This window comes from Theropithecus gelada, chromosome 6 (assembly GCF_003255815.1).
Source record: "Theropithecus gelada isolate Dixy chromosome 6, Tgel_1.0, whole genome shotgun sequence".
In the NCBI taxonomy this organism is placed as follows: Eukaryota; Metazoa; Chordata; class Mammalia; order Primates; family Cercopithecidae; genus Theropithecus; species Theropithecus gelada.
The window spans coordinates 11,147,010-11,172,696 of NC_037673.1; the positions used below are offsets into that span (position 1 = coordinate 11,147,010).

General features: G+C 39.2%; 1 protein-coding gene across 6 annotated transcripts in view; it reads right to left on the reverse strand.

Annotated features, from left to right (window-relative positions):
- CTNND2 (catenin delta 2) overlaps nt 1-25,687 on the reverse strand; it is a 928,994-nt gene that overhangs the window by 434,462 nt on the left and 468,845 nt on the right. The gene's annotated exons all lie outside the window — the stretch shown is intronic.

Consider the following 25,687-nt stretch of genomic DNA (forward strand, 5'->3'; position numbering starts at 1 on the left):
TTGATTATTAAGAGTTTAATTTAAAAATTATAACACTTTACCACCAACTAAATACACATTTCCAAAAGTCTCAATAATACATCTTATAAAATGACCCAGACGGAAAGGTTTTTCCATATACATATGCCAAAGATACTGTATAGAGTGGCTCTATATAGGTAACAGAGATTTATTTTGAAGGATTAAATACAAAATAAATAGTTTCTAAATACGAGCAACTCTTCCATTGTGTATGCAAACACTTCCTACATGCCCCTTTTATATGTAAATAATTGGTGAGAAATCTACATGTTAATTCCTGAAAGGCATCGTTTTGAGAATGATTTTGTACACTTATTTCATGATATTTTACTCTGTTCAAGCAGCTTCTATGAATAGCTCATTAGTTTCACAAGAGCATGTGGATTGTAGACCTTTTGTCTGTACCTTAGAGGTGGGTTCTGAATACATTTATGGAGAAAAAGGGAATTCTGGATATAAATCAGTGTTCAGAAAAGCCATGACTGGCATAAATGAAAACAAGAGTAGTCCATTAAGAGACATGTGACTGTTACAGGGTATCTTGCCCCTGAGTCAATCCATACTAGGAAACTGGACAATGGTTTCATAATGATGAGAGCTATAGACAATATTGATACCTGAAATGATAATATTTCAAATTCAGTCCAATGCAACTCTTTCTTGCATCAAAAAGATGTGGCATTATATAATACTAACATCTGACTACAAAGTTTAGCCCTTAAAATAGAAACATAATCCCAAAATCATTTTTAAAATGATTTTAAAAATTATAAAAACATTTAAAAAATTATGGGACAGGTTCACTTAGTAAGTAGAATTTAATAGAAAGTAGTCCCATCTTATTATTCAAGAATCACCAATTCAAAAATCAGAACAGTAGTTATCCTGGTTATTTTAATCCTCTAAGTCTATGGATCGTTACTTTTCAAGAATGTGAATACCAAAATACTAGTGTTTAAAGATCAGTCCCATTGGTCATTTGCAGAAGCTAGACTAGAACTCAGGCATATGGGTTCTGAGTAATTCCGAATGCTTACTTGTGTCAGAATCACCTGTCGCACTTTTTAAGTATATGTATTTTGTGGCCCAACCATAGACCTACAAGATGAAAAAGTCTATGGATTAGGCTGGGAGCCTGCATTGCGTAACAAGCTTCTGTGACGATCCTTGCGTACTTCTAACTTTGAAAAATACTAGATATTATTTTCATTAATCATCCATTATTAATTCAGGGCTCCCCACAACTTCATTCTTCTATATTTTAAAGCTGGACAAATTCTCAAGGTGGTATAACATACAGATAGAAAACACTTCCATATTGATAGTGGGTTGAACAGAGGGCCCCCCTCTCTCAAAATATATGTCCTCATCAAAACCCTAAGACCTGTGAATGGTAACATATTTGGGAAAAGTGTTTTTGCAGGTGTAATTAAGTTAATAATCTTCAGATGAGGTCATCCTGGATCATCTAGGCGGGCCCTAAATCCAATCACAGATGTGCTTTTAAGAGACAGAAGAGAGACAAAAACGGAGAAGGGCAGGCCATGTGAAAACGGGGGCAGAGACTGGAGTGATGCAGGCACAAGTCAAGGAATGCCTGAAGTCATCAGAACTTGAAAGAGGTAGGGAAGGAAACTCCCCTGGAGTCTTTGCAGGAAACCCAGCCCTGCTGACACTTTGATTTTGAACTTTTGGTCTCCAAAACCAGGAGAGAATAAATTTCTATTGTTTTAAGTCACTCGGTTGTGGTAATTTGCTATGACAGCGCCAGGAAACAGATCCAACAAAAAAGTTCTCGTGTTATGTCCTCCAGGATTTGCTGCTATCTCTATACTAGTACTTTCCTTCACCAATACAGCTATTTACTAAGTGGTTCCTGTATACCAAGGTCCAGTTAATTCACAACAATCACAAATCTCTTCTTTATAGATGGGGAATAACAGATGTAGTAATGTTGAAAAACTTGGTCAAACAGCTCCTAAGGATCCCAGCAGGGGTTTAAACTGATGTGTGAACTCCTAAACTCAAATTCTTTTTTTAAAACCTTTATTTCCGTGATACATGTGAAGGTTTGTTACATAGGTAAACTCATGTCATGGGAGTTTGTTGTACAGATTATTTCATCACCCAGAAATTAAGCCCAGAACCCAATAGTTATCTCTTCTGCTTCTCCACCTCCTCCCACCCTCCACCCTCAAATAGACCCCAGTGTCAGTTGTTTCCTTCTTTGTGTTCATAATTTCTCATCATTTAGCTCCCACTTGTAAGTGAGAACATGCAGTCTTTGGTTTTCTGTCTCTGCATTAGTTTGCTAAGGATAATGGCCTCCAGCTCCGTCCATATTCCTGCAAAGGACATGATCTCATTCTTTTTTATGGCTGCATAGTATTCCATGGTGTATATGTATCATGTCTTCTTTAATCAACCTATCATTGATGGGCATTTAGGTTGATTCCATGTCTTTGCTATTGTAAATAGTGCTGCAATGAACATTTGTGTGCATGTGTGTCTTTATGGTAGAAAAATTAATATTCCTCTGTAATGGGATTGTTGGGTTCAATGGTAGTTCTGCTTTTAGCTCTTTGAGGAATCATCATACTGCTTTCTACAACGGTTGCACTAATTTGTATTCCCACCAACAGTGTGTAAGTGTTCACTTCTCTCCTCAACCTCTCCAGCACCTATTATTTTTTGACTTTTTAGTAACAGCCACTCTTTCAAAATCAAGTCATGGAGGGGCTAGGCATGGTGCCTCTTGCCTCTAACCCTGGCTCATGTTTATAATCCCAGTGATTTGGGAGGGTGAAGCAGGGGGATGGTTTGAGGTCAAGAGTTCCAGACTAGCCTGGGCAACATAGCAAGACCTCATCTCTACAAAATCTTTTTAAAAATTAGCAAGGCATGTTGGCACGTGCCTCTATTTCTAGCTAATTGGGAGGTCAACATGGGAAGATTCTTTGAGTCCAGGAGTTTGAGGCTGCAGTGAGCTGAGGTTGCACCACTGTCCCTCATCACCCCAACCTAGGCAACAGAGTAAGACCCCTGCCTCTAAAAAATTTAAAAATAATTTAAAAAAATTTGTGCAAGGAAACATGCTTAGGTTGCCACCCATTTTAGGTGATATGAGTGAGGGTGTCAATGGAAGTAATTCCCAGTGCTCAGTAAAGTTCAGCACTCCTCTCATTGTAGGTATTTTGAGGAACACACACTGCTCGGCTCCCTTGAACATGGATGGGGTTGCAAAAGCCTATGAGAGGAAGTGACAAGTGCCACTTTATGCCCAAGCACAGACGAATAAGCATGAGGTCTTCACGCTTTCTCTCTCTCTTAAGCCCTGTGTTGAGATGCATGCCTGAGTATGTGGAATGGAGACCTCTGCCAACCCACAGAGAACACAGAGCACCAGTGAGAAATAAACCATTGTTGTGTTAAAACTCTGTAATTAGAGGGCTGTTTGATCCCAAAGAATAAATGTCACACTGACCAATACAAAAAGGTGAATTCCTAAGGCATTTCTTGCTCTTGATCTTCAATTTCTGCAGTGCAGAGTTGGAAGAAAATGTCCAGGGTAACCCTAGTACAAATAAGGTGGTGCTGATTTTATGTACAGGTGTTGATTTTATGTTTAGGACTACACATCATGCTATTAGATATTTATTTTTCTGTTCATCTCTTTCAAATGTGTTTCAATTTTATGATGCAACAGAAAAAAGAAGAAACTCTTTTTATTATAATTTAAAAAATATAATTAGAAGTGAATATAAAACTGTCTAAAACACAGGCAACTTCCTTTTGGGCAGACAAAAGGCATTAATCACTTCAATGGTTTCCCTGGTTTCTTTGGCACAGTTAAAATGCATTAAAAGTATGACTGATCATAGAGAATGGAAGTCTCAAGAGAAAGCTGGTTTGGATTTTATTTCCTTTAAGTGCACACTTTAATCTCTTAGCTAGGAGATTGTATGCAATTGCCTATTTATGTATTTGATTCCTTGTTTTAAAAATTGCTCTAAGGTAGATGCTTTCTAAAAAGCAAACAAACTACTTATTTATTCAATAAACATGGATTATGCCTGGCTCTCAGACATTCTCATATCAGGTGTCTAGGAATCACCTGTAGTAAATTTTCTCTCAATTACATAATTCAATTTAATATAATAGAAAAGTCATTTTTGAAGGTGTTATAACTTAAATGCATGTTCAATTTCAGGAAATAAAGTTTGCTTTTACTGTTGAAATGCTATTTTATGAAATAGAAATCACCTCTGAAGAAATAAATGTAAAACCAACTATAGACATAATTTTGATCAGTCCATATGTGTTTGAATACACCTAAATATAAGATCCAGAACCTACTGACTGTGAGAAAAACATGTATTTAAGACAAAGACAACACCATAAATAACACTTAGCCTTTAAATACATAAAGACATCAGTGATGCTAGGAAAGAAATTTTGAAACAATACATTAAAAGCAAAAATCCTAATAGCTAATATTTATACAGGTCTCATTTGGCAGCAGACAACAGTCTAACTGATTGATAGTTAATCCTCATATTAAAACTTTTGAGAGAGGTAATATTTTCCCATTTTAGAGACAATAAAACCAAGGTAAAAAGATGGAGGTTCCTCAGTCAGTTAGTAGTGGAGGCATGGTCATGACCTTGGTTTTCTGGTTCCAGAGTCTATAGAAATGTGTGACCCACTATTCCAGTCATACATTTGGCTACATCAAAAATAAAATCTTATGTGGCTAAAAAACTCCTACCAGAAACCAAGTTGTAAAACAAGCCATATCCTGGGAGAAAATATTTGCAAGGCATATAACTTACAAAGGCTTACTTTCCAGAATATATAATGAACTCCAATGAATCAATAAGATAGAGATTTAAAAATCAAATAGAAGAGAGGTCATCAGACATGTATAATAGCTGATGTATAGCCAAAAAAAAAAAAAAAAAAAAGTATGGCCACTGAACACATTAAAAGTATTTGAGGGATAAATATTAAACAAAGATACCTCCTCACACACCATAAACTGTCCAAAAATTTGAAAGTCTGACAACATTAAGTGTTGGGGAAGAAATGCGGAAATAACTCATACATTGTAGGAGGGAGACTAAATTAGTGAAACACACAGGTGACTTGTGGGATAGTACCTGGTACATGTAATACCTAATGTAATACCTAATCACCCAGGAATATTGCTTCTATGTAGACACTCCAGGAGAACATCTGCACCTTTGCCCAGGAGACTTGTACAAGATTGTTCATGCCTACATTGTTGTAATAGCAAGACAATGGAAACCCAGCCTATGTGTTCCAGCAATAGAAAAATAGACAAATATAATAATATGATTACATATCATACATGAGGGGTCTTCAAAAAGTTTATGGAAAACGCATATTATGAAAAATTTATGTGTAGATTTCAAAAATTTGTGGCACCCAAATAAACTGATATTACCTGGTTATAACATGTCTGAACATGATCTAATTTGACACACTAACGAGGGTAAGACATCAGTCTGAAAAGAGCTCTTGTGGGCCAGGCGTGGTGGCTCACGCCTATAATCCCAGCACTTTGCGAGGCTGAGGCAGGTCAATCACCTGAGGTTGGGAGTTCGAGACCAGCCTTACCATCATGGAGAAACCCCGTCTCTACGAAAAATACAAAAGTAGCTGGGTGTGATGGCACATGCCTGTAATCCCAGCTACTTGGGAGACTGAGGCAGGAGAATCGCTTGAACTTAGGAGGTAGAGGTTTCGGTGAGCCAAGATCAGGCACTCCAGCATGGGCAACAAGAGTAAAACTCTGTCTCAAAAAATAAAAAAAGAAAGAAAGAAAGAAAAGAGCTCTTATTACAGCAACATGAATTCTGCCAAAATTGAAGCAAGAATAAATATCAAATTTACAGGAAGCTTGGTTGGAAGAATGGCAAAATCACTGATGCCTTACAAAAACTTTATGGGAATAAAGCCACCAAAGAAATCATCATTTTATAAATGGATAACTTGTTTGAAGAAGGGACAAGATGACGACGAAGATGAATCTTGCAATGGCAGACCATCCACATCAATTTGTAAGGAGCAGGGTCGGGCCTGGTTAGTACTTGGATATTGGGAGAAATAGAGTTCCATTTTTCCACACACTTTTTGAAATCCCCTCATATGACATACTTATGGAATAAATACTACTTGGCAGATAAACTAAATTAGCCAGATGCATATGTAGTTCTTAAAAAGAAAATACAGAGAAAAAAATGGAAGTTGTCAATAAGATATGTAATGCAGGATCCCAATTATGTGAATTTTAGAAACACTGAATAAACAATAACCTTTATAAATATACACATTAATATATACACACGTGTCTCTCTCATGAGAGAAAGAGAAAATAAAAATCTATGAACTGAAAAGGTATCAAATTCAAGATGGTGGTGGTGGCTCTACAGGGGTCAGGAGGGTGAAGAAAATTGAGTCTAAGGAAAGATAACTTTCCTCTCTCTTTTTATCTCCAACATTTTATTTATGAAAAAAATGACAAAATGACCTGAAATTATTATGACAAAATGTTAACATTATTTTAAAAATATCTTTGATACTTGGAAGAGAAAAAATTCCCCATGATTCCTGCACTTAGAAATACGCTTAAATGCTTAGATAAACCCCCGTGATTGCAACCTTTATAATATTCTTATCACTGTTAGAATCACTCCCAGTTTAAACTCAAATGATGCCAAACAACTCTGAAATACATAATTACAAATAATAATGGCATCAACTGTTTAGAGATATATTAACTTCTTTTTCCATTTCATATGTGAGACAAATGACAGTGTCATTTTTACAATGTTTTAAGTTTGATTTAGTTTGAACATTTCAAGTAAGCAACCAATAACTTTCAAGTTCAGAGAGCATGAAACAGGAAGCACCCTGTTGTAAACCCAAAGATAACCTTTGAGCTCCTTGAGAAGTGATTTCCACCTCATCATTCCAACATCATAGCCTTAGTAACTATCTGCAGGCCATTTCTAATAAAAATATATATATGAAAGTTCAAAGCATTTTCTTAATGCCAGGAAAAGACACAAAGCAAACCATTACTAGAGATATTCCATCTGTTATGAACCTGCTCCAATATACTTTTATTGTCGTTTTCAACTTTTTGATGCCTAAAGCATCAATCTCTACATTGTATCATGTGGTGTATTATTGCTTACAATATCTTTCAAAATGAAATAAAGGTACAGAACTATGAGTTTTTTGTTAGTCTGCTTTTGAGTTAAGCAACGTACCTAAAACATAAGCCATAGAAACTACTGGGAAATAAATTGCTTCAAAACTGATCTTTGGCTGGGAGTGGTGGCTCCTGCCTGTAATCCCAGCACTTTGGGAGGCCGAGGTGGGCGAATCACAAGGTCAGGAGTTTGAGATCAGCCTGGCCAACATAGTGAAACCCCATCTCTGCTAAAAATACAAAAAATTAGCTGGGCGTGGTGTCGGGCACCTGTAATCCCAGCTACTTGGGAGGCTGAGGCAGGAGAATCACTTGAACCGGGGAGGTGGAGGTTGCAGTGAGCTGAGATCGCGCCACTGCACTCCAGCCTCGGTGACAGTGTGAGACTTTGTCTCAAAAACAAAAACTAAAACTAAAACAAAAAAACCTGACATTTCATTCTAATTTATAGGAAAAAAGATCTTTATATTGATGATGTCCATATGACTTGACCTTGTATTTGGACAGCAAAACATTTTTAATATATAGTTTTGCATGCAGCACCTCATAAGAATAGCCATGGATTGCAAAATAAAATGCCCGTAGTCAAAAGCCGCAAGTACTGTGAAAATGTAATGTATTTAGTTAAAAATGGGGAGGAGTGGTCCCCCACTGTGCTTGGCTCTAGGCTGCTGTCGCCCTTATCCATTAGCACACTATGTCCAGAATCACTGGTTTGGGTTGCTGAATAACACCACTCTCCGCAGAACGTTTTGTGGAACTGATTTCCCTTTGGTCGGCTGCCTGTGGTCTCTACACTTGTTTGTGATATAATCCCAAGTGAATGTCCTAATATCTCTGTCATGCAATTAGAATGTCTTTTTTCTTTCTTAGATTGTACATCTTCTTTTTGCTTTAACTATTGCCATCAAAAACACAACTTGACGGCTATTATGAACATTTTTACAGGCTACAATGGATAGCTACAGAATCTCAAAACCTGGTATATCTTGACGAAGTATGGAACTGCTTCCTCTTTTATGAGATTGTTACCCAGTGTCATGCCTATGTGAATTCTGACCCCACTTTAAATCTGCTTATCTTTAGGAAACTAGACCCCTGAGGTCAGAAGCTCCCCCTTCTGACCAAACTGGCTAAGACTGGTGGGAACCAATACAGCAGCTCATCTGACCTCTGAAGAACCTCTAACTCCATTATAATCTGATTTCCATGCTAAATGATGCTCCCACTAGCACAATGACCGTTGGCAATCACCATGACAACAACTGGAAGAAACCATAAAAGGACAAAAGGAAAGTGGCACCTCCAGTTCTGAGAACCTCCTCCAGTTCTGTCCCTTCCCAGAAAAGACATGAATGTTCTTCCCCTTGCTTTTCACGCCCAGCCCCTTCATTCAAGATACCCTACGTCTGTGACTTTCCAGCTGTCACCCCAGTCACACACCTACTTCTTGATTTCATGGCCACTGAATAAAGCTTGCTCTGCTTGATCCTTACTTTTGGTTTTGCATATTGGCTTTGAGGCACCAAACAGGAAAACACCCCACTTTGAGGGGGACTGGCTTTGTTGGTTAACATGTTGTTAAAATGGCTTTTATGGCTTATTGACTATGGCTTACTCTCATCTATTTCATCACTTGGAGTACACTGTGGTCCACTGGGGGAGGGCCAAAATGGGGCCAATATGGGGAAACGGGAAGAGTGGACATTAAAAAAATACCCAGGCATGGTGGTGTCTGCATCTAAGCAGCCAGACACAACGAGTCCCAGAGAAAAGGGTAACACAGTCACCACAAACTCTTGGTGAGTGCTCACTGTGGCTCTGAGGATAAGAAAGAGAGGTGTAGTGCCAGCTGTCTATGACTTTGCAGACTGGTAGGTGCACTGGTAGGTAAACACACAGAACTGGGGGTTTGCTGCCTAACGGGATATGATCAAGACGCTTCTGCCTTACACTCTCTAAGTCTCTGTTTCCTCATTTGTAAAATAGGGATATCACTAGAATTTTCCCCATAGTGATCTTACAAAAGTTAAGGGTATAAAATACAAAAAAATCCATAGAACATTTCCAGGAACACAGGATGCAGGACGGCCCCCCGCTTTACCCACCCTCCAAAAGTTAAGCTACCATTATCACATAGAGAAGAACAGAGGCCTGTGAGCGAATTCACAGAATTGAAAGACGAATGTAAGCCAACCATATGGCATTCAACTTGTCTATACCTGGGGACCAATAAATATGATCAAAAATGTAAGTTACAGGCTCTGCAGAATTTATATTGTCTACCTTTTTTTCCCCCACACTGAAATGGAGAAGAAACAAAGCAGTCTGTGATGTATAAAGAAAGATGACTTGCTTCAAAGCCGTAAGTTTTTAAATCAGTGCTGCTCAGGATGCCTTTCCTGGCAACTGCTACTGTTCTGGCCATAGTAAAAGCCATCAAGACTGTTTGCTATTTTCAAGACCACAGGAGAAAATAAATCAGAACTAAATTGCCACTATTAATTTCTTTTTAGTTTGAGGCAGGGGAAATTCATATTCTTAAGCTAATTTTGTTGGCACTGGTGACTGACAATTGTCCAAGCAACTGACACTGCAACGTGGTAATAGCTCCCACGCCATGGCCTGGACACACACGACTCCTGTGTTTATCACAGAGTATCACAGCACTGTCCCGTCTGTGGGCCAGGCAGCTAGAGCCAAACCAGGGAGAATTCACATAAATTCTGTTTTGTTTTAATTTCTTCAAAATAAATATTCTAGTTTCTAACAGCCACAAAGAATTAGCCAGAGGCTCAGTCACCCTAAATGTTCTGTCTACACACAAGCCAAGCTGTCACTGTGGGAAAGAAATGCATTCATATTTTTCTTCTTCAAATTCTTTCATAGCTTCAAAGTTGATTGTACTTATACTACAACAGACAGATTATGCATAAAATTCAATATCAGAAGCAGCAACAAAGGGTGTATTATAGAGTAGAAAATTCTAACACTGTAGCTCCTTCTATAGTATTCTGGGAAGCTTCTCATGCATGGGGCTAGGTATTATTTTTCAAATGCTCCTAACAGTACATGAGAAATTTACAGTAAAGTAACATTTCCAAACACCAACTATGTTAGAAAATAATGTATCACAGTATCTTTGCCAGTGGGCATTCCATAAATTGGAATGTAGTAAGTTGAAATTCCGGTTGACCAGGGGTACTGTTCACCAGTTGGCTGTTAGGTCTCCTAATACAGTGTTTTGAAGCGCTTTCAAACCATCAAACTGAACAGTTGGTGTCGTTTGTGTGCTTGGTGTATACTGCGGCATTCTACATGCTGCAATGATGCTTCTGTTTTGGGGACATTATACCTCACAGTCAGATGCTGATTAACTCGAACACTTCACTCCCTGATCCTCAGAGTGAAGAGGGAGCTCACTGCATCTTTCAGGTGGATGATCCACAACTGAGATTTCTGCAGGAGAAGAGTACTTAGTTTGTTTGCTGATGGAAATGGCATGTGTATCAAGGTTCCCAGACATTTCAAGTTTCAGTCTTTTGCATTCAATGTATTTTTGTTCCCAGAATAATCCCTGTTGTCAGATCATCTCAGTTAAGGCAGCTCTTGAATTGTGGAGACCTTTCTGAGCAAACAGACGGGGTCAAGCTTACGCTTTCCTGGCTTCCTGTGATCCTGTGTGTGATATTATGTGCAGGAGTGTGTGAATGTGTGTTGTTGCATACATGTGTGAACTCATTCTGTTCCTCTAAAATGCACTGGTGTGCTCATAGCTTTTCTTTCCTCTGTTGTTGCTTCCTACATATGTCATCTACTATAGGTATATCAAACCCTGAATATTGGATTTGACTGCATTTGCTATGATTTTATTAATATAAGCAAAGCTAACACCTCTTAGACATGTAATGAAAATACATGTGAATAACCATTGCTGATTTCACAAGAAAGAAAAAAGTAATATATTTTTTTGTGTTTTTTTTGAGGATCAACAGAAGATTGGTAAATATAAGTTTCAATCTTAGTGCCTTTATAGAGCTGAAACCGTGTAATAGTCACGTACAACAATTTTTTGTGGTGTTACAGATCTATACTTCCTTAAGAGCAATAGTGGCCTTTTGACCACCTGAGGCATCTGAAACCATCTGAACATTTCGTTAAAAGGTTTAGTGGATGCACAAATGTTCATTAGAGTTCTATTTGTAATTCTCAAAAACTACAAATAACAAATGTTCTACAAGTGAACGGTCACACACACCGATATATCCACACCAAGGAAATGTATGTGTAACATGCAACAACTCTCAAAGGAATTGTACTGAGTGAAAAAGAGGAATAACATTCTTGAAATACAAAATTGTGGATCTGGAGAACAGATTAGTGGTTGCCAGGGCATAGGGACGGAGAACGGGGTGTGTGGGTACAAAGGGGTAGCATGGGGAAGCCTTGCAGTCATGGAATAGTTTTAAATCTTGATTGTGGCATGGTTACATACAGCCACTGACATGATAAAACTGCATGGAACTAAACACGCATACACACACATACACACATACACACACATCAGTGCATATAAAACTGGGGAAATCTGTTGGTTGTAGCAATGTTGATTCTGGTTGTCATATTGTACTACTTATGCAAGATGTGACTATTGGAGGGGCTAGGTGAAGTTAGAAGAGACGTGTATGTGTGTGTGTGTGTGTGTGGCATGTCATAAAAATCTATAGTTATTTCAAAATTAAAAAGCAAAAAAAAAAAAATTAGAGGAATGTGGTTTTATACCACTGTGTTTTCTTTCCCCAGACTGGTTCTTTTATGTGGAATTTGCTACACAATTATTTCCACATAATAATTAAACTAGAATTTTTGTAAAAAACATTGGGACTAGTGAAGTAACAAGGTAGAAAAGAAGGAAGGAAGATGGAATAAAGTAAGAAAAGAGAAAAAAGAAACCATTGTTGACTTCTGATTATCCCTTTGTTCTTCCTTCTTCTGCCAGGGCTCAGGTGACCCTGCCCTGGACTCATCTCTGCTTTGTTCTGTGAATGAAGGAGTTATCCCTGGAGCATAATACACCAATCATACTGCCCACTGCCAATCAGAGACAAGAAATTGTGCTGCTACTGAAGGAAAACTCATCCATTATATGTAAGATTCCCTGCTCATCAGGATCCTGTATTCACTTCCATTGCCATATGTTCTCAGGGAAAATTAAAAATGATATTTTGGCTTTCAATACGGGAGCAGAGTACATGTCTTAATGCATACTACGTGAGTTCAGGAGACCTCACACAATATACTTCACTGGCTCTCTGGAAGCATATTTACTATGATTTGCAGGGTAACTACTGCAGCGTCAGTCTGCTTCCACTCCCCTATCCTAATGCCTGGAAAGGGGTCTCCTTGATTGATTATGTGTCTGTTGCCTTCCATATTTATTGTTGTGAAAAAAAATTACACATTAAAAAATTACTTTGTTTCCAGCATTTAGCATGGATACTTGAAATGGGAAAGATGGAGCAGCCTCCCCACCTTCTCCAGGTACACAGCAGCTGCATGTGTCCTGAAATTCTCCTTTCAAGAAAGAATGAGGATTTGAATGAGAGGTCTGACGAAACAACCACACTGCCAGTCCAATGTATAAAATCATTTTAAAAGCCATGAATTGAAATTCCTACTAATGTTCTTAACATATTTAAAGCATATCTTTAATCATTCTTAAGATTCTTTACATCCATCTATCCATTTTCCATTGGAAATGTCCCTTGAAATCTACTCCCCTTAACTGCTTTGGTTGGGGATTTTTATCATCTCTTGCCTGGTGGGATAAAGAGCTCTGTGCCTGGGTGGTATGAATAACTTCTCATTGACAAACATTCTCTCCTTGACCAAATGTTCGTTGGGCGATTCTGAGCTCTCTGACTTCCATGATCTTCCCTAGACAGTGCAGTTCTAGCAACAACCCTGCTAAGTCAGTTTCACCCATCCTCCACGTCTGATCAGGTTCTTACACCTGCATCAGCCTCCAGGTGATGTTGGATCCCCTCAGCTTGCCTTTAGCAAACATCCTGTTAGGTCAGGTTAGCCAGAATCCTTCTTGCCCCTGATGTTTCCTCTCAGTAATTTTCTGTCCATTGACCCCCACCCTCCTCCTCGGTGATAAATTCCCACTTTTCCATGTTGTATTTGAAGTTGAGCCTAATCCCTCTCCTCCACTATCAAACCCCACTGTTGTAGCCCCCCTTGAAAAACACAAGTCATCCTTCCTATTCTTTATCAAGTATCATTGAATACTTTTTTATTGCCACCATCACAGCTTCCTTACTGCTCAAGAGAAATGTGAAGGAAGTCATATCTTATCCATAGCCTGAGTCTACACATATGTACTCAGATAACATTATGAGGGCTGGCTTCATGGGCCTGAGATCTGTGCAGTTGCACACAGTGCCACACTCAGAAGGCCCCATGCTTGGCTTAATGCTCTGCTATTGCCCTCTTAAAACTCTGGACAACTCTTATCTTTGAGCTTATGTTTTGCAAGTGAAATCTGACAGGTCAATGGAGCATGTGCAGAATGAAGGAGATATGCACAATCCACATTCCTCTGTTCCTTGCTGCCTCGTTCACATAGAGCATTTGCAATGCCCTGATGGACTCATGATGTGTTGTGGGAGTTGAGTGAGACTCAAGCCAGTACAAGGTAAATGTGTTACGTTTATGGCAGAGTAAGCAGGAGTGCTGTCAGCTCCAAAAGACCACGCTTTCCCTTCAAGCCAGAACTTACTTTGAATGAAGAAGGCAATGACCTTCTGAAATACATGAACAATTGAGGAGCCCTGTCATCTCCTTTCTTACTCAGGTCAGCCAATCAGTTAAGTTGAAAATGATAACTTGGAAAGGAAAAGTCAGGGCCATTCATAGTTCCATCTGCTTTCATTCATTTCTAACTCACCAGTAAGAGAATGTTGGTGGAATACGTGCATATTAAGAAATGAAAGAAACACAGTTGAGGCGGTTTTGCACAGTGTTTCTCCTGTTGCAGTAAGAACAAGCACACAGAAATGCATGAGCTACGAAATATGAACTGTAAAAGTTCAGTGATTCTGCAAACAAGTTAAATGCTCTTATATTTGCGTTTAAATCTGGAAGAGCACAATACACAGATAAATAGTAAAATCTGTGCTAACAACTTAAAATTTTAAGTTTTCTTTACTTATAATTATACTAAATAGTATGTAAAAAACAATACTTATAATTATACTAAATAGTATGTAAAAAACAACACTATGACAAGTTGAGAGCAAGACAGTGGAAGAAAGCATTTTCCCATATGCTTTTTTTTTTTTTTTTTTTTGAGACAGTCTCACTCTGTTGCCCAGGCTGAAGTGCAGTGGTGCCATTTCGGCTCACTGCAACCTTTGCCTCCCGAGTGCAAGTGATTTTCCTGCATCAGCCTCCAGAGTAGCTGGGACTACAGGCATGCACTGCCATGCCCAGCTATTTTTTTTTTTTTTTGTATTTTTATTAGAGATGAGGTTTGACCATGTTGGCTAGACTGGTCTTGGACTCCTGACCTCAAGTGATCCACCTGCCTCAGCCTCTCAAACTGCTGAGATTACAGGTATGAGCCACTATGCTCAGCCCCCATCTGCTTTTTGAACAACAGATCCCAAATTTGCATTTTGCATTGGGCATTGTGAAATATGTGAACATGACTGACCTCAAATGGCCACCGTGGTGATTCAATAATAAGGTACATGAAGGTCCCAGGCACAAATAGGACATCAAGACATCCTCTCCTGCCTCTCCCAGACTTCATTCCACCCCACTGTCTCTCTCATTCTTCATGCCTGCAGTCTTTCTGCTCCCATCAGTTATCTCCACTGTCAGTGAAATCCACATCCTTGTATTAGCCTGTTTTCATGCTGCTGATAAAGACATACTCAAGACTGGGAGGAAAAAGAGCTTTAACTAGACTCACAGTTCCACATGGCTGGGGAGGTCTCAGAATCATGAGGGGAGGTGAAAGGTACTTCTTAACATGGTGACAGCAGGAGAAAATGGGAAAGAAGCAAAAGCAGGAACCCCTGATAAACCCATCAGTTCTCACGAGACTCACTCACCACCACGAGAACAGCATGAAAAACACCACCCCCATGATTCAATTACCTCTCCTGGGTCCCTCCTACAACACGTGGGAATTCTGGAAGACACAATTCAAGTTGAGATGTGGTGGGGACACAGCCAAACCATATCAATCCTAGAGACAAAATCTGACCATCNAGATGTGGTGGGGACACAGCCAAACCATATCAATCCTAGAGACAAAATCTGACCATCAGCAATCCCCGGTTCAAAAGCCTTCAGTGGTTGTCCATCACCTATGAGATCAAGTCCCAGCTCCTTGGAAAGAGCAGGACCCGGAGTGAGCACTGATGAAGCAGCTCGGGAAATTCGCAGGCTGCCAGGACATTCTTCATTTTTTAATTTGTTGATTTAATGTGGCTAGAGAGGAACTGACAAAACCCTCATCACCTAATGTGCTTAATGGTCTAAATGAAATGAGTTGGTGGTGTTGGTTTAGTTCCTCTTGGACCCATTTCTAAGTCATACAAGCCATCGATAAATTGCTCTAATGAGCCCTTCTCTCAGAAAATGCACCACAGAAGATTAGGCTTTGGCATTTTGTATAGATTTTCCAAAAGCATTGGAAAAACGAAGTGATGAAAGAGTCTCTAGGAAGCGGGTTCTCGCACCCCTCAAAGCACAGGCCATTTTCAACGTAGGGGAAAACGATACCCTAACTGCAACTGAGTTTTCTTTCATTTTCTTTTCCTATTCAGGAAGAAACAACTAGAAAAACAAATGTAATTTTTTTTTTTTGTTTTGGCTGTAATTGCTGGAGTTAGTCTTCATTTTCACTACTAGAAAATAAAGGGGCTGGGCACTGTGGTTCATGCCTGTAATCCCAACACTTTGGGAGGCCGAGGTGGGCAGATCATGAGGTCAGGAGTTTGAGACAAGCCTGGCCAATATGGTGAAAACCAGTCTACTAAAAATACAAAAATTAGCCAGGTGTGGTGGCACGTGCCTGTAGTCCCAGATACTCGGGAGGCTGAGACAGGAGAATCGCCGGAGTGGAGGTTGCAGTGAGCCGAGACTGCGCCACTGCACTCCAGCCTGGGCGACAGGGTTAGACTCCATCTCAAAAACGGGATTTTTTTTTTTTTTTCTTTTTACCATTAAGAGTTAGTATAAAAAACACAGACAGGGCCAGGTGCGGTGGCTCACGCCTGTAATCCCAGCACTTTGGGAGGCCGAGGAGGGCGGATCATGAGGTCAGGAGATCAAGATCAGCCTGGCTAACACGGTGAAACCCCGTCTCTACTAAAAAATACAAAAAATTAGCCAGGTGTAGTGGCGGGCGTCTGTAGTCCCAGCTACTCGGGAGGCTGAGGCCGGGGAACGGCGTGAACCCGGGAGGCAGAGCTTGCAGTGAGCAGAAATCCCACCACTGCACTCCAGCCTGGGCAACAGAGCAAGACTCCGTCTCAAAACAAAACAAAACAAAACAAAACACAGACAGAAAGGAGTAACATGTTGGAATAGGACATAAAACAAACAAAAACAATAATAATACTTCTTCCAAAGTCAGGTTAATTCAAAAATAATGATGTAGGTGAGGATGACTTGATTACAAAAAAAAAGCTTACAGAGAATAAAAACCATACTTCCTTTCCTTTGTCTCTTTTGATCTTCAAAATACAGGAAAATTCCCAAAACATCAAATCCTCTTGAAATTTAGAATTTTAATTAATGCACTATCCTGGGAAATGACTCCATTTTCCCCCATAGTGAACAGACAAACTGGACTCAGAATTTCAATGTAGTAAACAGATGAAAACATGTGTTTCTTTATTTGGTCATCATCTACTGTTTAATTAACATACTCATACATGTGTATACACATTCATACACCACCATCACCACCACCACCATTATTCCTTTCGTCCTACTGTGGAAGTTCGGACAGTATTTTGTGTCAGGGAAGAGAGAGCAGAAATGCCAGTATTTAACCTTAGGATTAATATATGGAAAATGCAATCTTATGTGGTTTGAGCCAGATTTTGAAAGAAATGATGGGATAAAATTAGATGGCAGAATGGAGGGAAATCCCATGGGAGTGTCAACATGGCCGATTTCTAACATGAGATAATGATGAAAGGAGAATCAAAATCAATAACTTACTTAATTCAGTTTAACATTTCTAAAACCACTATCCAGTTTATCTGGATAATCTGAACTATGCAAAGGGGTCATACTTAATATCTCTTTTTTTATTTTCAAAGATACAATTGAGAACCCATCATGCTAAAATATGGGTTGTGTATTTCAATGGGATCGAGCAGTTTAATGTGTCTGAATCTTTAAAGGATATCATAACTATTTGAAAGAAACAATGAATCTATACTATCTATGGAGAATTAGTCAGTAGAACTATCATCATAGAAAATAAATCATATTGGACAGCTATTCTTCACTGAGGTTATATAATTTAGTAGAGGATTTTTATGGACTTTCTTCTTTTTCCTGACCCTCTTTTGGTGGAAGGCATTCTATTGCTTGTACGCCCTGAGCCGGTATTCTACAACTTAAGGTGAAAGGTGACGTAAAACTCTTGGAGGTGAACTCAGCTAAAAACCCATTAAGTCCACAGAGGGCAGGAAGGCAACCTGCTTGGTTAAACAGGTCTAGTCAGTTAACCTAGACACACTTAGGTCAGCAATGCATATGATGGATTAAAGTTAGCCACATATCCTTGCCATTTCATCCATTAAGAAGGGATGCCAATTGTTTTCCCTCGTCTTGTCTCTGGACTTGCCAGTGATCTATTGAGACATAAAATACAACTGAAGTGATGCTCTGAAACTTTCTAACATCTTAAGTCAAGGCTTAAGAGATCAACAGCTGTGGATTCCCTTCACATGACCGAATGCTGCTTCTTGGAAGCTAGCCTCCGTATAAAGACTTAGGCTACTCTGCTGACAACCATGCTGTGGGGAAGCCCGCGTTAGCAAGGTGGAGAGAGGGGCCACACAGAGAAGCATGGAGGTGACAGACCTGTGAGTGAAGCCGTCTGAAACCTTCCTCTGAGCCCTACCACCAGAATAAATTGCCTCAGTTATTGCCACGTGGAGTAAAAGAACCACCCAGACGTGCCCTGCTTGCATTCTAGACCCAGAGGCTCCGGGCAAGTAACATGGTGTTGTTAAAGCTGCTAAGGTTTGGGCTAGTTTGTTAAAGAATGGCAGATAACCAAAATAATATGCACAGCACAGAAACACTCCTTGGCCATAAACAGTAGCAAAGTGACTTGTAAATCTGCATGGCATATTGTATGTCTGCATTTTATTTTGAAGAAAAGATACTTGTAGACACGCGGGGTTAAACATTTACCTATCTGCTTCATTGCATTCTGGGTAAATATTTTATTTTATTTAATTGTTAAATAAAATGCTCAATGGACTAGATGCACTCCATTCTGTCAGTTTCTGAGGTTGAGGCCTTTTTTTTTTTTTTTTTTTTTTTAATGTTAAGGGCTTAAGGACTGTTACTTTGAGAAAAACTATAGTTTGAAATGGAAATGATATATAAATTATAAATTAATATCTGACAACATAGAAAGTGTTGCAAGTTAGCATAAATTGGCCATATGAGGACATGGGCGGAAAAAAAAGATCCAAACTGTGTGAAATTTAGCAGGGAAGACATCTGGGCAGAAATGTGGTTTGAGCCAGATTTTGAAAGAAATGACGGGATAAAATTAGATGGCAGAATGGAGGGAAATCCCATGGGAGTGTCGACATGGCCGATTTCTAACATGAGATAAAGATGAAAGGAGAATCAAAATCAGTAACTTACTTAATTCAGTTTAACATTTCTAAAACCACTACAGCTAGGTGGGCGTGACTCTGCAGAATAGAATCCAGCCCGTGAAATACTTCTTTTAGTTCTGCTGTGGTGGTGAAGCGGGGAGGGGATGAAGGTGACGATGTCAACTGAACAGTGATATTTGAGACTCTTTCAGAGAGAATATCTTTGAGAGGATAGGCCAAATAAAATGATAAGCAAAAGAATAAAAATTACAAGGAAATGAGGAAGTACTGCTGGGGCACTTTGTTTTGGATTCATTACTATAACTGTGTGTGTATGTGCATTTTTTGCAACAACAAATATCTTAATATCTTAGGTTTCTCTAAAGGGGTTGAAATCTGTGATTTAATGGAATTTTATAGGGAAAAAAAAATCTGTAAAACAGACACAAAGTGGGAGTATATTTACTCCACATCAAGTTTTTCAGAGATGTCATTTTAAGACCACCAATCTACGTTAAAATGATTTACTATAACATAAACAAGTGCTCTATATCACTGGTCATTAAGGAGATGCACATTAAAGCCAAAATGAGATGCTGATGCACATCCACTTGAATGACTGTTTTTAAAACAATTGACACCATCAAATGTCAGCAAGTCTGTTGTATCAGGCTATTCTTGCACTGTTAAAAGGAAATACCTGAGGGTGGGTAATTTATTAAAAAGATACAGATTTAATTGGTTCATGGTTCTGCAGGATGTAGGAAGCGTGGTTGTGTCTGCTTCTGGGGAGGTCTCAGGAAGCTTCCAGTCATGGCAGAAGGAAAAGGGGAAGCAGGTGCATCAATGGTGAGAATGGGAGCCAGAGAGTGAGAAAGGGGTGTGGGTAGGTGCCACACACTTTTAAACAACCAGACCTTCTGTGAACGAAGAGTGAAAGCTCAGTCACTATCACAAAGACAGCACCAAGCCATGAGGGATCTGCCCCCATGACACAAATACCTCTCACCAGACCCCACCTCCTGCATTGGGAATTACAATTCAACATGAGATCGGGGTAGGAACAAATATCCAAACTATATCCATTGTAAAGCTGCCAAATTCAAATAGGTGGTTGTGTAAAATTGTCCAGCTACTTTGGGGAAAAGTCAGGGAGTTTATTTAAGAACTAAACATATACCTACCCAAAGTGCCAGTGGTTCCAAACCAAGATATCTTCCCAAGAAACATAAAGCATATATTTACAAAAAGACTTGTAAAAGAATGTACTTAGTAGTTTTATTCATAATTGTCCCAAATTGGAGTAAGTCCAGTAACTAATCAATAAGAGAATGAATCAACAATTTGTAGTATATTTATACAATAGAAAGCTCCTCAGCTATGTACAGGATGGAAATGCCAATACATGCAGCAGCATGGAGGAATCCCAATGCTTCCTGCTCAGTGAAAGAAGACTTACACAAAATAAAACAAGTCATTGATTCCACTCAATATGGAATTCTTCAACGAGCAAAACTAATCCATGGTAGGAAACAAAACAAAACAAAACAGAGCAGTAGTTGCCTTAGAGAGAATAAGGTGGGGATTTACTGGAAGGGACATGAACCAACTTCCTGGGAAGATAGCATAATATTCTATATCTTGATGAGGTTTAGGTTACACATCTGCATGCATTTGTCAAAATTTGTTGAGTGGTACCCCTAAGACTGGTGCATTTCCTTGTGTGTAAATTGTACCTCAAAGGAAAAAATTGGGGCTGAAAGTAAAGATGAAAATCGAGTTATTAATATGCACAATAAACTATGTAGGGGGAAGTGTACTGATGTCTGTGACTTTCTATGAAATGTGTCAACAAATAAAATGGATAAGCATTTGGAAAGAGAGATGGGTAGAAAAAGGGATATGTGATAAATCAAGTATATTAAACTGTTAATGGTAGAATGTAGTAGTAGAAGTCTTCCCCTTGTTAGATTCTTTCAACTTTTCTGTATGTTTTTTATATAATTAAATGTTAGAAAGAAATACCTCCTATATTAACAGTATAGGAAAAGAATGAATCCCATATCCCAGGCTCAAACATGTTGTGTAGTATGCCAGAAAGAAAAAGCCAAATTCTCCAAGTAAATAGATTATGTAATCAAATCAAACCAGATAACTGCAAAGAAAATATAGTATGCACAAGTGTAACATACACACAAACATTAATTGACAAAATGCATGAGGTTATTTTTCTCCAATGATAATCCAAATAAGACATTTTACTTTATTACAGAAATAGAGATATCCAGTGTCACGAGATAAATAGCTACGTTGACTGATACTCTATTTACAGATTAGCAAACTTTTCCTTTTTTATTTATTTATTTATTTATTTATTTTTAATTTATTTATTTTTGAGACAGAGTCTCACTCTGTTGCCCAGGATGGAGTACAGTGGCACGATCTCGGTTCACCGCAAGCTCTGCCTGCTGGGTTCATGCCACTCTCCCGCCTCAGCCTCCCAAGTAGCTGGGACTACAGGCAGGCACCTGCCACCACGCCTGGCTTTTTTTTTTTTTTTGTATTTTTAGTAGAGACGGGGTTTCACTATGTTAGCCAGGATGGTATCGATCTCCTGACCTCGTGATCTGCCCACCTTGGCCTCCCAAAGTACAGGGCTTACAAGTGTGAGCCACTGTGCCCTGCTGTCTGGCAAATGTTTTCTGTAAAGGCACAGCTATTTCAGGCTTTACAAGCCCTAGGTCTCCACTGTCGTTACTAAACTCCGGTGTCATAGGGCAAAAGCAGCCACAGAAACAACGTAGGCAAATGGATGCTGCTGTGTTCCCATACATTTTTATACAAAAACAGACCAACTCCTATTCTATTTGACTGAAGAACATTCATATTAAATTTCTCTTCAACCTCACATCACAGATTTTATAGTATTTATAATGCAAATATTGGTTTCATATAGTATAATTCAACTGGGATGTCAAACCTCAAGTCTTCCAATTCAAGAGACTTTAGGAACACAGTTCTATTATCTGAAGGCTTTTTTACAGGATGGTTTTTGGGTTGGGGTTTGCTTTGGAGCCCAGCTCTTGCTTTCAAATTCACTGGATGTCAAACATTCACTTTTCTTGGTTGGTTGAGTGCTTACTCATGGGGACTTTAGTATTCACATATAATGGCGAAGATAAAATAAGTTGTGAATATAACTAGGAGTGTTGAGATAACTGGAATAGGAGAACGATGACGGCAGGGCAGAGTTAGGGGCCTCTGAGTCCTACAGGCAAAAGTAGACTCTGTTTCCTTCCTGAGCACCAACTCTCGGGTGCTGGCACAATGGGAGAAGCAATCACTACCAAGGCACAATCCCTATCCCTCAGGAATATACACTGTTGGTTGGAAGAGCACCAGTGGGCAACAGACGAGTGGGAGAAAGATTCACCCATTATAAAGACCTTTTCACAGTCAGAGCTGTCTGAGTTGAATTTTATACCTGAAGAGAGAGAAAAAGCTCACTATCCCTGGAAGCATTCAAGGAGAGGCAGAAAGATCTACAACCAGACTATTTATCAGAGCAATTTCTCAATGAGGAAGAACCTTCTAAATCCAGAATCTGATGTATAAGGTCACAACTTACAAATTCAATTTGATATTGGAAGAGAGAAAATACAAGATTTTATAGATTATTCTGACTGACAGGGCCTTCTTCCTCATCATGCACAGTATTTTAAAGTATTTTTACATGTATCTGCTTTTTTCTTTATCCAGAATTCAGCAAACTGCCATGGTCAGTGTCTTCCCAAAGATGTTCGTTACTCTTTCCTTGGTTTTGACTGATTCAAAAAGAATGAAACATTTGTAAACATCCATCCTTGTATCTCAAATTAGAAGCTAAAGCATACGCTATCTTATTTAGAACAAAGGATTTCAAAAATTTCACCCATGATATTTGCTGACAGTTTTAAAATGACACAAATGGCACTGATTACTTTCAAGCTCTTTTAGTTTCCTAATATTTCCCTTTTGAATTGAAAGATAAATTCAGTGAAAATGAAATAACTACAGCACCTCAGTTTATTGACATTTTGGTATTTTATTAATTAGTCACGCCTTAAAATGTTAACTTACAAATGGAAAGGATGTGTATCTAAAAATACAGGCCAGCCTATTCCACTAAATCTAAGTATGCTAAAGACATATTTTCCCAATATTGAAATAAATTCACTAGTTTCCTTGAAATATTCCAGAGTACCAACTGGAAATATAAAAGCACTCTAAAAACCCAATAATATGGCCGGGCGCGGTGGCTCAAGCCTGTAATCCCAGCACTTTGGGAGGCCGAGACGGGCGGATCACGAGGTCAGGAGATCGAGACCATCCTGGCTAACACGGTGAAACCCCGTCTCTACTAAAAAATACAAAAAACTAGCCGGGCGAGGTGGCGGGTGCCTGTAGTCCCAGCTACTTGGGAGGCTGAGGCAGGAGAATGGCATAAACCCGGGAGGCGGAGCTTGCAGTGAGCTGAGATCCGGCCACTATACTCCAGCCTGGGCGACAGAGCGAGACTCCGTCTCAAAAAAAAAAAAAAAAAAAAAAAAACCCAATAATATGCTTTTTCGGTGTATGCATTTGTCACTCAACGGTAAAGTTTACTTAATTATTGTTATGTATTTCCATCTTTTTAAGACTGAGCCAATTAGGTTACCTCCTTATGTGTGTGAGTTACTGAGCTGCAGAAAAATTACTGCATATCCATGACAGTAATTCTCAAATTCTTATAAAAGAAATAAAGTTGGATTTAAGATATTCATAACTTTCCCAAGAGAGCATTTTCTGACAAGGGAACAAGTAAGAGTTTGGATAATCTGTCATCATCTTTACGCGCCTAATCTGTGCTCACCACTGTGCCCGGAATTGGAGGAGAAAAGAAAATGAACAGCGTTCCTGCCTTCCAGATGCATGAGAATCCAGTAAGTGGGCACCAAGTCTAAGATTTGACACGATCAGAAAGCGTGTCGGGAATGATTTTGTGTAAGGGCGGAAATGGCAGACATGCCAACGGAGACATGATGTGAGAACTAAACTGTGAAGACTGAGGGGAGTAAATAAGGAATAGGGATGTGGTTTGAGCTTGAATTGGGCATAATAAGGGAAAGAGCGTTTGGGGTTGAAGGCACACATGAGTGTGAACCCAAAGAGTGAGTCTGGGACAGAGACAATATCCTCAAATGCCTGGAGCAAAGGAGGTGCCTTCACGAAGGAAGAGGAGAGGACGGTAATAGGAGATGGTCCCAGATGATAACCTGGGGAACCCAAATGCCAATATTTGGCATTTATTCTGGAAAGACTTGAGTGTCTTTGGAGGTTTCCGGGTACTAGGCTGCCCTGCTTATGGAAGATAGTGAGAAGAATTTCCCACAAGCACCCTCACACAAGCACTGCAAGTTCAGGGGTGACTAGGCCTCTTCTGAAGTACAAGATCTCAAAATTAGCACCTTGGGGGTTCGCTGCAGGGTCAGTATAGGCTGTTATGTGTTATCTCAACTCAGCATTCTCAGGGTGTGTGTGACAACATGGGAGAAGAACCTGATGATCTAACCTCAACTGATGCTGATGAGAGTCTTGGTTGGGAAGAAATATTAAGAGGATCTCGAATGTACACAAAATGGCCAGCTGTGCATTTTGGACTGGATAGACATAACTAGGAGAAGAAGATCGTCATCTTCAAAGGACTTTCAATATGGTAAAGGCATACCAATTACAAAAATACAACCACAAATGCAGATTCAATTATATGCTTCCATTTCTTTCGTTCATTCATTCAATCAACAGATACACATGCATTCATGTCCACAATGTACAGGCATTCTTTTAAATGCTGAGGATTCAATGTCAGCAATACAAGCAGGCACAATCGTGATTATAGAATGTGGTGAACAGGATGGGCTGTCTGGGAAGCAGTTGTTAGGGAGGTTCCAAATTCTAATACATGAACTACATGTGGTGCTGAGAAAAGCATATGGTTCCATATTAAAAATCTGTGCCTCATTTCAGAGTCACACTTGATAAAAGGTCTGAGTTTTTAAAGGTGATTAAGTTGACTGCCATCTTTGGAATTAGATTTAAAGAATGTAAGAAGCAGCAAATGACTAGGAATGAACAGGATTCTTAATCTTCATGATCTACAGTTTATGAAAGGAGGCTATTTGCATGTTAATCTTGTCCACATACAAGATTAACATGTTCTCTGCAATATCAACAATGTCCTAATTACTTAGGCCAGTTGAGATTCGATACTTTAATCAGTATCTGGAAAAACATGATTTAATCCCTTCCCAAAGACATGCTTCAATTTTAACTTTATTAGCAATAGCAAGACAGTCCTCCCTAAGGGACTTACTTCTTTTATGGAAAATCTAAACTACATGGCATTCTGTCCTTCATTATTTATCCCTTTCCCCAGGGCAAGTCAACATAGCTACTAAAACGTGGCTGCTTTAAAAGTTACATGTGTTCAATGTCTTAAAGTACCTTGGAGTTAAATATCCAAATGCTAGTT